The 17,016-nt window shown below is 38.6% G+C and overlaps 1 protein-coding gene across 3 annotated transcripts in view; it reads left to right on the forward strand.

Moving 5' to 3' along the window:
- Positions 1-518: 518 nt before the first annotated feature.
- LOC122812030 overlaps positions 519-17,016 on the forward strand; it is a 639,997-nt gene continuing 623,499 nt past the window's right edge. For 2 of the 3 annotated variants that reach the window (XM_044084271.1, XM_044084270.1), the window contains exons 1-2: positions 519-801; positions 2,018-2,143. The gene's annotated coding sequence lies outside the window, so the exon portion shown is untranslated. Of the gene's footprint in view, positions 802-1,682; positions 2,144-17,016 lie in introns of those variants that run through there. The other variant, XM_044084272.1, reaches the window with a different exon arrangement.

Genomic DNA, 17,016 nt, shown 5'->3' on the forward strand with positions numbered 1-17,016 from the left:
ATTGCAGCGATGACCTCTTTCCAGTACAATAACAGAAAAAAGATTTATTTTTGCTTTAACTGTAGTAAAAAAGGAAAAGTGCCTGTATCCCTGTAAGAAGATTCAAAGTGTACATTTTTTTGTGTATAAAATGCTTGCTAAGTGCAGTGTAGTAAATAAATTGCTTAACACTGAACAGCGTGCATAATGCCAGCTTGCTAGGGCTGAATCTACTTTACTTCAGTAGTAGACATCACTCTCACTTCAGTTAGTGCTACAAGTTATATGCAGACATTTGTGTTTGTTCTCTGTACCCTTTTCCGTGTTGCTGGATCTGGTGTGGTTAATGTCTTGCATTACAGTGACTGTAGCTTTAAATGAGGGCTTAACTTTTGTATGGAGGCAGGATACTGATGCAATTTTTCTTAAAGCTCAGAAAAAAAAAAATCTAACAGACTTTCATGAGAAGCGGTCACAATGTCCATCAGTTACATACTTGATTTGTATATTCTGACCTTCTACCCCTGTAATCTTATGCTTTGTGCGAACAGCTGTGTGTAATAATGGTGCCGTTTGTGTGCGTGTGTATGTGTGTGGCATTCTCTTGTTCCAAGACTGCTTCAATATGATTAGTGAGATGGGGGCTGGCAAAAGTATGAAAGAATGACTCAAGCAGGAAAACTGTCACCTCACGTTGTTTTTTTTTTTTTTTTTTTGCAACTGAACACAGTAGGCTGCAGACTAACTCTGCCTGTGCTCCACCCCCTAATTCTAAGTAAACTAGAAGAGGATCAACTTAAGGCTGCTAAAAACATGACCCAGGTGAGAGGAATGCACACTGTAACTTTTTGCTGTTTGTGGCTTCAGCTTCTTTTTAAAAACAAGGATGCCGAAGGAAAGCTGGACAATGGAAACTTTGTTTGGTTGATCTTAGGAGTATTCTAGGCCCGGGCATTTGGCCTTAACTCTCTGATTAACATCAGATCGGCATACTTTCTACCTCTGAGCAGTTTCTTACTGGGTGTGTCAACTTTTGACAGACTTTAGAATTTCTCTATGTGTTTTTTTTTTTCAGACAGACAACCCTGTGATTCCTCTGAACATCTATTATGGAGTCAGACATAATTACATTTTAGCAGCTCAGAAAACAGATTGTAAAGGAAACATTGTATATCCACATGAAGTCACACAGTGAGAGCTGTAAACCTTGCTTAAGTGATATGCAGAGGAAGTCGTGAGCACAGGGCTGTATGCAGAGCAGTGACAGCATCACTTGCAGAGGCAATTGCTACAGGAAGCTTAGCCATCACAAGTGGGTGGGTGCTGTGCCAGGACTTCTTTAACAAAGAGTTCCTTAAGTGCTACTTTAACATTGCAGCTTGCAGACAGTATTCCTTGCTGTGAAGGCTGTGGCTACTAGACAGCTCTGAGCTCTCCCACACACACAGGGCTCCTAATCCTTTAGTTACAGTGATGCCTGCTGAGAAAAAACTATGACTCTAGTAGATGTCAGTTCTTTTATTCAGAGTTTTCACATAATTGTTTGCAGTGACGCCTGTTGGAAGAGACTTGCAGTGCAGTATCTGTGAATGCCCTCCCCCTCCCCCACACACATACACTCCATAGCATTACACTGTTAACTACAGCCCCCCCACTTAGAAAGTTCAGCTGTTCTCTCTAGTCATAGCATCCTAAATATTACCTACTACTGAGTGTGACTGAAACTGCAAGAATCTTTAATTAGTTGTACAAGTATTCAGAGCTGCATTACTCGGATTAGATGTTAGGTACTTGCATAAACACTACACTGATCCACTGCAGTAGAATGTTTGGAAATGGTACCCATTCCTCCCATCTGGAATCATTTTACCTGAGGTCGCTGCACAGCAAAGGTTATTTCAGCAGATAAAGGCTTGCGTCAGGGACACTACACAGAATCTACCACAAGAATGCCATATGTCTGTTTTGGATACATTGAGTGATGTTGTACTTAGTGGTTTTCTGTCTTACCTAACTATAGTCTTTGTTTTAAACTCAGGTTCCTGATCGCAGACAAAAGCTGAAAAAACCTTCCAGCAAAGGAAGAAAGAGGTAGAGAAGTAATTAAGATCGAGACCTTTAGGACTGCTGTTTCTGTTCATATCTGTGGAGCGGTAAAGTAATGGTGAGTATAAAGCTGACATGTAGCTGCTGGCTTTGTCTGGACTTTGCTAACGTTTGTATCTTAACTCTCTTTCTCTCTGTTGCTCACTCCTTGCCTCTTTAACTTGTTATTATAATACATAGAGAAAGACGAGCCTTGCTACCAGCTGTGTAGATTGTTTACATGCTGTTCACTAATCTTTGCACATAAACAGTTTTGCAGGTATGGATGGATGGTTAAGTGTACAGTTATCAGAGAGTTATATTCTCTAACATGGGTTTGATTTCCTCAACATTTATTTACGTAATGTGTGACTTTAAGATCAAAGTGTCTGTGACAACCCTGAAAACAGAAGTATACATTTGCTGGGCTGGTTAGCAAAGGCTAACAACATGAATTAATATACTGCCAGCCTGGTTGACTGTTGTTTGGTATATGCTATAAGTATGGTTAAATTATATATATGTAATATATGTAATACAATATGCATTATATGGCATTATACCATGGAGTTGATGTATGACATTCTTTTTAGGTGAACTTTTGCATGTGACCTTGGGTAGGTTGTTATGTGTGTGGAATGGCTGTCACACTAGGTTCTGTAACAAAAAAAAAATCTTACAGAAATGCTTTGAGTTGCATTCCATTGTTAAGCATTTTACTGACTACCATTTCTCTGAACAGAATTTCCTGATCTCATGGAGTTCATTATATAAGGCTGTGGGTTTGTTTGACAGAGCAGCCCTCCCAAACCGTAAGCCCCTGATGACTATCTTCTTTGCACTTTTAAAAATTAATGTTTTTTTATTGAAATGGAATTAGACAAAGATGAACATAGGCAGCTCTACCAGCTGTGAGAGCTTGTTGCACATTCTGACTGGCTTGCCTGAATAAGGTAACTGTTTTTGTTGCTTGATACTGGCTACTCATAGACATTTGTGGAAGCTTGGTTGTCGTTATGTCCACCTACTAGTCCAGTCATTTGGAGGCTGCACAATGCAAGCACCAACATTGTCCACATAAAATGAAACTATTGGTGTTTGAAGGGGATGAGGTATAATGCTCATATTGCCAGTGTGTCAGAACTTGCATCTTTCATATTTTTAAGACCTTTGCCTCAGCTGCACAAGATTAGGTGGGTCAAGTACAGTTGCAAGATTTATTGGATTTATAACAATTATTTTACATAATCTGAAACAAGCATCCTAGAAAAGATACCATAGCTGCCACAAATTAACAAGGAATATTCATCTGGTGTCAAATGGTGTAAAAAACTGAATATGCCAATTACTGACTAGAGTGAGGAAGTAGTCTCATATTTTGTTCATATATTGTGCATGTGGCATTGTCTAATTTATGATTCAGAGTAGTTTGTTATTTTTGTAAATGTCTTTTTTGATGCAATTACAGGAAGTACTTCTTGATAACATAGAGAAGAATGTTATAAATGTTAGTTTTAAAGGGAGGTGCAAACAAATGTTAGTTTTAAAGGGAGGTGCAAACACAACTTGTTTGTAGTAATAACAGTTTGTGCAAGAAATGGAATAACAGAGGTTGAAACACAGTGTAATGATCTTTGATGTTAACCCAAACAGCATGACTATATTCCAGCCTTTAAGATAAACTGCCAGTCTTGTTCATATGGTATGATGGGGCAGTGTCCATAGTACCTGTCAGAACCTTATCTTATTAATTAAAGATGAAGCTTAAAGAAATCATTTGTAATGATCCTAGATCAAGGTCTCATCTAAAATTATAGGTTTCATTTGCTTAGAAGGCTGACACACAATAAACACATTTCTGTGTAGATACTTTACGAGTGAGAATCTATCTGTTGCTTTAATGTTTGTCATTTCACTGTGTGCTGTCATTTTGTTACAAAAAATACAAAAAAAAAAAAAAAACACTGCAGGCATCTGACATACAGAAAGCAAGACGGCCATCCTGCAGCACTTTTGGATTTATATTTAGTTTTGCTGACATTTTTGTGGCCCCAATGCTATAAAACATTACTGCATGCAGCTGTTGCCCATAATTAGAATGCCATCTTAACTATGTTAAGATCTGTGTATGAACTGGATTCAAATTGCCAGCAATAACACTGATAGAACTTATAATGAAACTTCCAGCTGCCTGTCTGAGGATTTGTTTTTGTTCTCATCTTATCACTGTTTAGGATGTTTGTTAATGTTTAGAATACTGTCTGGTCCAGGAAAACAGAGGTCATTGTTCCCCTCTACTCAACACTCATTAGACCTATTATAGAGTACAACGCCCCTTTTGGAATGTACCTCACAAGACTTCTGCAGCAGCTGGAAAGGCCACAGAAGTACCTCACAAAGAAGATTACTGGCCTCAAATAAATGCCCTACACTGACCGTCTCAAAAAACTCCAGCTTTACTCCATAGCATATCGCCTACTCCGAGGTGATCTCTGCCTAGCATATAAAGCTATGTCAAACCTAAAGCTGTTGGACATGCTACACCTAAAGAAATCCCAATCCCTCCGAGCTACATGCTCTAGGGACCTAAACTTTGTCACCACAATAAACAGGACATGCTGGAGGGATAGATTCCTGTCCCAGAGACTTCCCATACTCTGGAAGAGTCTACCCATCTATGTCAAGCAAAGTTCTTCATTTGCACTCTTCAAGAAAAATCTTGATGAGTGGATGGGAAATAGGAAATACACCCCGGGGATCACTTCTGTGTCTCCGCTCGACAGTGGCACAGGAAAATAACTTTCTTGGGTGGCGTAAGCCAAGGAACCTTGTTGGCTAGGCTTATGTAGGCCCTTGAGCCGATAGCCTAGTACCTACCTATGAACCTATGATGTTTTTCCCCATTGAGTCAGCCTTGAAAATGTGCAAATTTTACAGCAAAGCCAACATAGTTAAAAAAATATAACTAAATTAGATAATTAAATACTAAATTAAATGTATTAAGGATGAAGGAGAATCATGAGGCAAACCTAGACATGCATTTGAAATGCAGGCATACCTGAGAGCTGCCTTTTTCACATATTTTGAGTTGCACTTACTTGACTGTGACATGAAATAGCACACGAGCCTTCTCTGGGGATAAACTATTTTCTTGTTAGAATCTTGTACTGTAAATCTGAATGAGGTTATCTTTTAAAGTGGTGGAAGAACAAAGTGTTTCAAGAGCTAATCTTTCAGTATGAACTACAAAGATGTCTTGTTAAGATGAGTTTGTTTGTTGTTCTTAATATCAATTTTACTTAACCCTATTAAATATTACAAATAGCACTGCATTGCAGTATATTTTACTGGACCGTACAAGGTACGCTTCATGTTCTAGTGTGCATCATAATGTTGATGACATCATGTGTCATGGTGATGACTGAGTATCATGAGGTCAAGAGAAAAAGGAAAAATATTTTTTTCATACATAAGCCTTTATGCATAATAATTATTTGTTAAAAAGTAACACACCAGTAAAGGACATTTATGCATTTACATATAAGTTTTTTTTTGTCAGAAGGTAGTACATCAACAGCTTTATATCCATATTGCTACAGTTCCTGTGGATATATTTCTGTAACCACCCTGATAAAGTGATAAAAAATGTCACTTTGATCTCCATTCAGCATGTGTAGCACAACTGCTATGATTTTTTAATCTTTTATGTTGTGCTCCCCAGATAGAGTGGACTGTAAGGCAGAGAGGCACTTGTTTGATATGCTCACTAGTCTAGCCTAGTTTGAGTCAGGTAAAAATAGTTGGTGGTCATTTTATCTTGGAAAGTGTCTTCCTGTATTTTTGTAATTTTTAGTCTTGGATGATGCATATTTGCAGGGAGAGAATGAGAGAACAGACATACAGACAGATGTATGTCCACATATACACACATACCACATATGCACACAACGTGCATGCACACACAAATATATGTGCAATGACTATGCTTGTACACATTCAGGTACTTACACACACACACACACACACACACACACACACACATTAGTAAGACATTCCTCACACTAAGTCATAAAAAACTGCACTGTTTTCACACTCCCTTACTGATCACTATCAAATTATCAAATTATCAAAGTTTTGAAATTCATAAAGCTGAGACCATATGATTGAAGTTTTGAAACTTTGAAAATAAAATAAATAAATAATATATATATATATATATATATATATATATATATATATATATATATATATATATATATATATATATATATATATATATATATATATATATATATTGTTTTTGTAGGGGGCACCCACCCTGCACTCTCCACATGAGGGGCTGTGATCCCTCACCCCCCTGCTAATTAAATATACCAACTCTGAGATCACACTATAGTGAGGAAAACTATACAGACTTTGTTCATATGATCTTGACCATATGAATTTCGAAGTTTTGAAACTTTGATAATGTGATAGGGATCCACCTTGACATAAAACTCTGAAGCCCACATCAGCTTACTAGTGGCACAGACTGATGTCCTGTCTCTGTGACAGCATGCTGACTAGCTTGCAGGTATATTGGAATAACTAGAATATGTTTTGAACCTGAGTATATTCCATTAATAAATTTCAGAGCTGTTCATTAAGGACATACAACACATACTACAGTATGATAGGACAGAATGACACTATAGTTGCTGCAAAAGTGGTTTGCAAAGTCATGTATTCTGGAAAATTCAGAAAATAGCTTCTACGAAGTATGCTTTTGCACAAGGAATCCTGACAAAGTTTTTCCACAGTTTGGTTTTATTATTACCTAAATGTGCAGACTTATTCAAATAAAAAGGGTAGCCCCCAAGCTATTCGATGCTTGTATGTGTAAGGCATGGATTGTGGCAATGATTACTTTGGCAGAAAGCATCTTGTTTTGAAACATTCTTCCTTCAGAATGTTGATCAACAGCCATTGACATGTATGAAGATGGTGTTGGCGTCCTGCTTTGGTTGTGAAAATTCATGAGCTATAATGTAGACTGGAGTCTGACTCTTATGAAGGCCAATTTCTGATTTCTGGCCAAATTAGTTAGCATGAAATGCTAAGAAAATGGGTCTTCATGGCCTACTGTATCAATCAGAATCTGTCAAGTTGTTACCTTACTTCTATTTAGGTGCACCTAAACAGACACTGCTCCATCTTCAGATATTTAGAAGTTTGATTAGATGAGCATCTGTCTTCTCCAACCATCTAGATGCCATGTCAAATATTTTTCAGCCAAGTCTGGAGTTTGCCAATCAGTCTATGCTTTAGAAAACAGGCAGAAGCATGTGTGTGTGTGTGTGTGTGTGTGTGTGTGTGTGTGTGTGTGTGTGTGTGTGTGTGTGTGTGTGTGTGTGTGTGTGTGTGTGTGTGTGTGTGTGCAGAAATAAATAGCATGACATTTTGGGGTAGGAAAAAAGTAATTTTGCTACTTCAGTACCCTTGCTGAAGATAAAAAGAACAGTACTGAAGATTACATTCCTGCGCTGTGCAGTGCAACTCAGATTTAACTAGCTCACGGTGACCCATTGCACAGCTATCCAAACCATCCACAGAGTTTAGGTGACCCTCACCGGCAACCTCAATACATTCTGAAACCTAGAGTGGTAGTCCAAGATGGCTGCTTTGCCTGTATGCCAGTGGGCCGAAACAGCCTTTCTATCAATAAGTTTAAGGAAAGGAAGTCTCCCATTTCACAGTGCAAGGTCAGTAGGTCAGTGTTGAGTTACCATAGCAAGATAAAATCTATACACGTCCTAAGGTGTGTGGAGTGTATTGGCAGGTAATAACAAAAATTTTCCTAGGCTTTCTTTATAATGATAAACCAGGATCTGTCCAGCAAAAGCTATCACCCTTTCAGGTAATAAATAAGCTGCAAGTTGACATATATGGGGGGGATGTCCACTGCAAATCAGGAAGAAGACCCCAAAAGAGAAATCAAAAAATCTCAGTAGTGAAATAATGTTATCCCAACTTGCCGTGATGTTACACAGAATTATTTTGCCTGTTATAGTAATCCACAGAGGATATTAGCTATGATATTTCTGTTAAATCCTGAAATCCAGAGCTGGGAAACTGCCTAATGTGGAGACTTATTGCAGTGTGGCTATAATGAGCAGGTCTGTATGCAGGTCAAACAGAATTTTAGCACCTGTAGTATTTACTGGTTTGGGAGTGAGTCTGGCCAGATGGACAGCACTTTGTTTCTGGCTGGTAGGTTTAGCCGTGGCTTCAGGATCAGGCTTAGGTGAACAACTAAAAGTAACAGCAGTAAGAAACACTGGTCTTTGCTTATAGTCTCACTGCAGTGTAGTGGAATAGGGACCCCCTGATTCGTGCTGGACTATATCAGACTGTAAAGCATTTTTTTACCCAAAAAAGTAATTTTTTTCAATATATGTCCTTCTGAAATACTACTTGTGGTCAGAGCTGATGTGACCAAAACCAGAGGTAGTAAAAACATGCAAGACACATGCTGTCTGAATGAGACATATGATCACAAAACCTGAAAAGAAACATGTTTACAGCTGAAAGAGAAAAATATCATCTTCAGTCCTACAACTGTAGAGGAGAATCCCAAAATACTTTGATAAAGGCCCAGTGTTATATAAACACAATGGGTTCACAAGTGAATATATGCAAAATGTGCTCAAAAAGTTAATTTTGTTTAAATGCTTTTCATTGCTATTGCTAGTTAATGTTCACTGAACCCTAAAACACATTAGCCACATTGTCAGTACATCCCCCCTTACCTCACTATTTTCTGCATTTTTCCCATCTGTCCATTTCTTAACCACTTAACTTGTCACCCACCCTGCTAAGTACATCATGACTATAGTGTCCTCCTCCTTTACCTGAATCTGCACTGTCCATGTGTGGTCTAATGTCTTTGGTCCACTGCTCCATCATTCCACTACTGCCACTGATACACTTATGGTTGTGGCTCCAGAACCTATGTATACATATGTGGTCTGTCACATTCATCCATATTTTCAACTTGCATCTTTGTCCTTCCTACCTTATAACACCTTGGAGTTTTTGTCTATATGGAGTAAAAATCTGGTAATACAAGGCTGTAAGTGCATGCTGCAGATGTTTAAAGAGGATGTAGCTAGTGGACAAACTGACAGTGACCAGCTTGATATAAAAACATATGAGATACATGAGAGTTGGACGTATAACAAATCATTTTCTTTCAGTTCCCTTCACCTAATGTGCTCAGTCAGACAAGGTCTGGTGTTAATTTTAAAGATGGAATGTGAATTCTCCCTCTCTCTATCTGTTCTGGTGCTGCTTTATAAAGTTTTGTAGATGCAACAGTAACACAAAGGGTTGCTAAGGTACTAACAAAAATTCTTAAGGCAATGCAAGTATAGTTTTGTGTACCTGTCATTTTATATTTGTACTAGTCGTAAAGTTAGAAAGGCACCTTTGAGCATGAGGCTAGGGAGTGTTGTGACAGATTGTGAGGTTGAATTCACTCTTAGTTGGAGTTTCATTTGTCTATCAATATTGAAGTACTTCATCATCCTGCCTTTGCGTATGTGTTACAAGTGAGTATTTTCCAGGCTTTGTTGTTGTGTGATTTACTGTGCATTTGTATAATATAAGACATGTCATATTACTGTAATAAATAATGTTTAGGGTCAGAACTGCCATGCTTGACCTTTCCCTGCATACTGCTGGAATACAGCAATGCTCCTCGCTGAGAATGGCCTGTGTGCTTTGTGGATCAGGCACAGCATTCCTCCCTCTGCACTTTTCATCTTCAGAAAAAATACACTTATGGCATTAGTAGTAGGCACAACATGTACTATTGTATGATTTATATATAGAGTTGCTATTATGCATGCTACATGATATATTAAGAACACATTCAAAATTAAATGTTGTGCATTTGTTATATATAGTCTCTAATGTGCAGAACAATGAACTATAACTGGCATTGTCTCTGTGTCAGTTTCACTAAACCACAGATTCTGCCATTGTTGGGCATCTAATATTACTTTTTTTCAGTCATGTTACAGCCATCATATTTACATTTGTAGCACTACATTTTAATTATATTAATCATAATATTTCAATGACATTTATCCATTTCCGTAATTAAATATACACTCCTCCACCACACACCAAACTTCTAGCCAGTACATTTTTAAGGACAGAATCTCTGTTACCTACTGAATAGTGACATATATAGGCCCTTTAGGAGGGGGAGAGTTTAGCTGTGGGTGCTGTGATTTCACTACCCAAGTACCTGTTTTATGTGGGTGGTTTCACTCATCCATACTCTCTAATCAAATATTTGGTCTGTCCCTTTTCAGGTGTGGTCAGTTATTTGTCTTAAGAGGTACTAATGGCTATCTGTTCTTCTTTGGGAAAACATCTGGTCAAGCATGAATGTTGTAGTATGGTCTCATTTTGTTGTTGTGGTGGCAACAGTCATCATTCCTGTGGCATAATCTTGCTTATCAGGTGGTTCATCAACATTCATTTGTCTAATAAATGGCTGCAACCTATCTGCTTGCTAGACTTTCTTAAAGGGTTTAGGTATTTCCACTAGAAATATTATATGTTTAAGGCCAATCCCTGAAAAAGTGGCCTCATTGCCATTTGCCAGATCTATTGTGTTTGAATCAATGCTTGTCCTCCTAAGACAAAACATTTGAATGTATCATATGCATTTTATGTACTTCTCTTCACAGATCTAATTTCATCAAGTCTCGTCTAGAATTCTAGCTGTTGACCAAGAATAACATCGCTGATGTAGTATTGGTAGTTGTGTATGTCGAGAACATTGTTTGTGTAGTATTAGTCATTGTTGCTGTAGTATTGGTGATTGTGCATATTGATAATATTTTTGGTGTAGTATTGTTGGTATAATATTGATGGTTGTGCACATGGATAACATTGTTGGTATAGTATTGGTGATTGTGTCAGTGGATAACCGTGTTGGCATAGTTCTGGTGGCTGTGTACGTGGATGACATTGTTGAGGTACAACTGGTGGTCGTGTATATGGATAAGATTATTGGGGTAGTACTGGTGGTTGTGTACATGGATAACAATGTTGGGGTAGTACTTTTGGTTGCATACGTGGATAACATTGTTGGGGTAGTACTGGTGGTTGTGTACATGGATAACACTGTTGGGATAGTATTGCTGGTTGTGTATGTAAATAACAGGATTGATGTAGTATTGGTAGCTATGTACATGAATAACAGTGTTGCTGTAGTATTGGTGGTTGCGTACATGAATAAGTGTGTTGGTTTGTGTATTTAGGATCATAGGATTGGGCTATCAACCCAGAGGTCATTTCAAGCCTAGCTGTTTCATCCCAATGTAATACCATAGATACTCTAGTCAGTACCTAAGACTGTTTAGTAATGACTGCCCATGTCCAGGAGGGTTGTGGGCACTATCCCCGGTAAGAATTTATGGTGCCCCATCCACACTTCCAGGTTTCTTTTGAAGTGTCATAGAGGTGCTCTGTTTCAATTGAATTGGTAGCCTATTCCAAAGACACAGCAGTTGCTAGGAGACAAATATGTCCCTCCAGTACATCCTGTTTAAGTTGCAGGCCATATTTGGATCCCCGGCCATATTTAGATCCCCAGAATGGGTAGCTCTAGTCCCATTTGATTTGTGGATAAGCAGCAAATTCATTAGGTTTAGGTTGGAGATTGCTCTGTAAGCCAGGCATAAGTGTCCCCTAAGAAGTCTATATGATACTAAGTATAATGACAGGGACTTTAGTCGGTCTTTATAAGGCACATGCTGGAGTCCCTTGATCTTCTTAGTTAGAAACCTCTGAAGTTCCTCCAATTGCTGCAAGTGTTTTGTATGGTACATGCCAAAAGTGGAGCTATACTCAATTATGGGCCTGATTAGTAATGAGTATAGAGGAGTTATAACCTCCTTTGCTCTAGAGATGATGCCTTTGCTAATCAAATGTGCTAAGTAGAAATCCTTCCTTAAAACAGTAGACACATGTTGGTGAAAGTTAAGGTCATGGTCTACTTGTGATCCCAGATCTCTTACCACTTCATAGTTATATAGGTTACTGTTGTTAATTTGATAGTGTGTAGGGACATTGGTTTTACCAAAGGGAATGATGATGCATTTCTTTGAATTCAGTTTGAGACTGTGATTAAAACACTGTGCAAGAGCCTCCTGAAGTATCCTGACATCATTTGGGGATTCAATAATTGTACCCAGTTTGCAATCATCTGCAAACTTGGTCAGCCGTAGCCCGTTAGTTTTGGCCTGAACTTTTAGGACATATATACCAAACCGTGGCATAGCCAGAGTTTGTGCAGCCCTGGGTTGTCTTTGAGTTTGCCGCCCCTCCCTCCCTCTTAAAATCATGGTCAAATGGGTTCTCCCATACACAGCTCTTCCCCCTGCAGCCATTCTAGTGTCCCATTACTTAGCTGTTTCTCTCCATTTACCATAAACACAGTAATGTGCATACTGTTTTACTCTTTACTTCTACAAGGATTATCTGGATTTAATTTAAAACTTTTATTTTAAATTTTATAGCACAAACACTGATAGATATCTGCTAAACAAAGCAATATAGTCTCACAATGAAAACAGACTTGACATTAAGCCTTCTCTTCCCTTGAAACAGCATTGAAACCCATATTCAAAGAAAGTGCATCTGGCCAGTGGTGACTGACAAAATAGTGCCATACAAGCCCTGCAATCTTATATTCTGCTGAACTAATAAGATGCTTGTACTTGACTCGGGAACATGGAAATGTCACTGTTAAGAGAAAGTGAATTACACAAGATCACATTTGTAGGGTTTTGACAATGTAATGCCCCATGACCACTCAACTTAATCCACCCCCTCTATTTAGATGCTTATGGGGAAGAATAGTTACCATTATTTAAATAGCCCCCTTAAAATACATTATCTGTTATCTATCAATTTATTTATTAACCTTGTAGACCAGTAGGCAGGCTGGTCCTCTAGTTCAGTCAGGATCAGGCCAGTTAGGCATTCACAAGTTTCAAAAGATAGTTACAGTTCTTTATTTGTTCAGTTTAGTTCTAACAGCATGACAGTTCATTTGCAACTATAAGATGCTAACTGCTTCCTCATCTTTGTGCAATTTGTTTGTAGAACTCCACAAATATAGTATTATGTATTTATTTATTTGCATTTGTCGACAGTTAAAGTCTAACTGGTCAAAATATCTATTTTCAGTGGAGGCTTTGGGATAGAAAGTTTCACAAGAAGAACCAACATATAAAATATTACATACATGTTTACAGTAATAGACTATAGTGGTATAGTACTAGAGAAATGTATTCACACTCAGCTCCTCAGTCAATTGATACAACACCAAATCCTCTCCCCCTCTCAACATGGCTTTAGGCCCAGACATAGTACTAACACTGCCCTCATTTCCTTCCTCAACACAGTAAACAGAGCATGAGAAGCTGGTTCCTTAGTCTCAGCACTCTTCCTAGATCTATCAAAGGCATTTGACACTATATCCCACACCCTCCTGCTTACTAAACTCTCTAATCTGGGGCCTTCTCCCCTACCCTGAAATGGTTTACTAACTATCTCAGTAATAGGTAGCAATCAACTAAATGTCAACATTCTTACTCTCTTTTCATAACTACAAATACAGGTATCCCCCAAGGTTCAATACTGGGACCACTCTTATTCAGCATATTTGTTAATAACTTTCATTCCTTTGTGGAGGGGAATAACTGTTGCTTTCTTCATTCCGCAGGAATCTCTGTGGGATCAATGTGTGTGTGATACCATTAGTCACTAATTCGGTACATACTTAATTCCTACCTTTTAGGCTATATTCATAACTGTAAAAGTCCTTATGGTTATCCTTGACTGTGATAAGTTTTTCTCAAAGTTACCCTTAGAGGACTTGACATATTGTCTTATTTACCTGTTGAGGCTGGGAAGAGTGCTTTTCCACTGTTGGCACCTTGCCTTAGTTTTCTTAGATAGCAACTTTTTGCATTTGCTGTATGTTTGTTGATGCTGAATGTCCACCAAGGTGTCTTTTTTAACTTGGGGATCTAACTTTGATTCTCTCTGGAACAGCCAAGTCTATACACTTTTATATAAGTGATTGTACAGGGCATTAGTGTAAGCTTTGGTGTAGTTACTACTTCCAGCCGGGGGTGAGACATGGAAAGCATTTATATCTTCCTGTAGGAGGGTATAGTTTGCTTTGGTGAAGTTTTTTAGTCTGACTTCAGCCTTTGTGAGTTCTGGTGTTAGTGCTAGTTTGAAGGTGGCTGATTAGTGGTCAGATTTAACTAATAAGGGTCTGACAGTTGCGATGGTACATCTGTTTGTCATGTTAGTGAGTACCAGATGTAGCATGTTTGTTGTTCTTGTTGGGGTTTGAACAATTTGTTCCAGGGCATTTGAGTTGACAAAGTCGAGCAACTTTTGTGCTAGTGAGTTAAGGTTTCCTAGTTGATGGTGGGATAATTGAAATCCCCCATGACCAGAGTATTTGGCAATATTTGGACTGACTCCAGTTTGGTCAAGTAGGCTTCATGCGCATCATGACCCATGGAGGGGGGGGATCTATAAATAGCTGTGACTTGAAGGTGGATCTTACCCATAGTAATCAGAACTTGGAGTAACTCCATGGAGTTGTCAAGTCTAACTAGTCCAGAGGTGAATTTATCTCTAATATAGATAGAAACACTTTTTCCTTTCATTATCACACATTCATTTTGCAGGCTGATGGTGTGGAAGGCATTGTAGACTTGCAAGGCCAGGGTACTGTCTGAGGCCTTGAACCAAGTTTCTGTGACTGCACAGACATCTACATCTTCCAGTAACAGAAGTGCTTCCAGGGTGTGCAGTGCTCCTAGCGTTTAGCAGCATAACCCTTCTTTTGTTATGGCTGGAAATTTTATTTTTGAGACCTTGTCTAAAAAGGCACTATGGGGGAAGGCAAGAGCCTTTGCCAGCACCCAAAAACCTAGCGGTGCCAGGTGCAAACTGTCTCTAGCAAAGCAGTGAGGTTTGTTGACCATGTTATCTGAGGCTGACAGAAACTAGATCACCTTTGAATGACACCAAAAACTAAGCCAATTATTGAAATGTATCATTTTTTGTTTATACTGTGGCCTTGTTCTGGGTGAGGGTAATATGCTGCTCAAGGCTACGGACATACTGCCTGGGACACATATTTGGGGAGCTCAATCATGTCTCTCTTTATTGCTCAATCATGTCTCTCTTTATATAGTCCAGTGAGATATGTCTCAGGTTGTTCACTCCAACATGAGCTATGACACAGTCATGATGGTACTTGTTGCCAAGTGACCTGAGAGCATGCATGATCTGACGAATCCTGAAACTGGGCAGGCAGTTGACGGTGACTTTCTCCTTATCTATCCTGGTGAGTGGGACATCCATGTGTCTCACTATGGAGTCTCCAATGACAAGAAAATGTGTTTTTTGAGTGTTACGCCTTAAGAGCTTGGTAGGTGAGACACTTGTTGCTATGTGTCTTGGGTGCTGTGGGAACTGTGTTAGTTGTAGCAGTCTTTTTTGGAGGTCTCTGGTGTTAAGTTTTTTTAGAGAAGCTCCTTGTATGTTTATTTATGTGTTCGATGCATAGTATCAGTAGAGTGTTAGTATATTCATAAGTAGTTACTGTTTTGAGTGCAAGAGAGGAGGGATTCAAGATTTTTGGTGTAGATCCATCTCTCACACTCTGTATTAGAGTGAGTAATTAGTAGAGGGTTGTCGGTGTACATGAAGCAGTTGCTACACTGCCTTAGGAGACCCAAGTCTATAAGGACAGCAGGAGAAACAAGTGTAGTCCAACTGTCCATAATGCAAGGTTTGAAGAACTGTTATTACAAAGAGGGTGCTTTCAGGACTGATCTAGGAGGTGCTCTGTAGATGGGTATTTCTGGCTGTGTTTTTTGGCTGGTGGTTTAATAGGTCACAGCTCACTAGCAATACTTCGTAGAGTGGATATATACTAAAAATAAGCACTACACTAATGTACTACAGCTGTATTTAAGGGAAAAATTGTAGAAATTATCTGTCCGTCTATGGTGCACAATTGCTGAGCAGTGCACAGTACAGCAAGACGCTTAAATAAGCAGAAACCCACTCAAATGTGGGGCTTAAATACTAGAAGCTAGAAACTTGAAAAAAATCAAAGGAACCAATGAAGGGGCTTATTGAACCAATGAAGGTGTTTATTGTAAGCCGTAGACCAATCACCCTTCAGACAGGTTCCAATCAGCACATTTCTCTTACAAGGGTACAGAAGGGCACCTTCCAATCAAAGATGGCTTGGAAAATGTGCTCAGAATACAACAGCCACTACAAACAGACTCAGATACAGCAAACCTGAATCTAGACTATGCCACAGCTACTAGCTATACTAATTTAGGCAGAAAACACTAAAAATGTTTTCAATAGTAGAACAACAGTAATGAGACACTAAATAATTCTTTAAACATCAAGCAAATCAGTTATTTCAAACACTGCTTGGCAGAAAAACAGAACAGATGCTTTGCAAATGGTGAAAAGTAGCAACAGTTACTTTGAAAACAGTGAAACAACTTTTCAAACAGTGAAAACAGTAACAAAATATGATTTAACAAGCACAGAAAGGGAGACAAATGCAGTACAAATGGTGCAGTTTAATTTACAGTATTAAAATACAGTATTAAATAAGCAGAACACAATAAAAATTGCAGTAAATAGTATAATCAAGCAAAAAAAAAAAAAAAAAACAGGCAACTTATGTTTTTTGGGAAGCTCAGAATCCTCTAGTCATCTGGTATCTCAGTTCAGAGTTGTGGCTGGTAGACCATCTCAGTTCAGCTTGGTTCAAACAGGCAGAAACACGCTCAAATGCAGGGCTTAAATACTAGAAGCTAAAAATTTAAA

The sequence above is a fragment of the Protopterus annectens genome, chromosome 9.part0 (genome assembly GCF_019279795.1).
Source record: "Protopterus annectens isolate FY-2018-M chromosome 9.part0, PAN1.0, whole genome shotgun sequence".
Taxonomy (NCBI): domain Eukaryota; kingdom Metazoa; phylum Chordata; order Ceratodontiformes; family Protopteridae; genus Protopterus; species Protopterus annectens.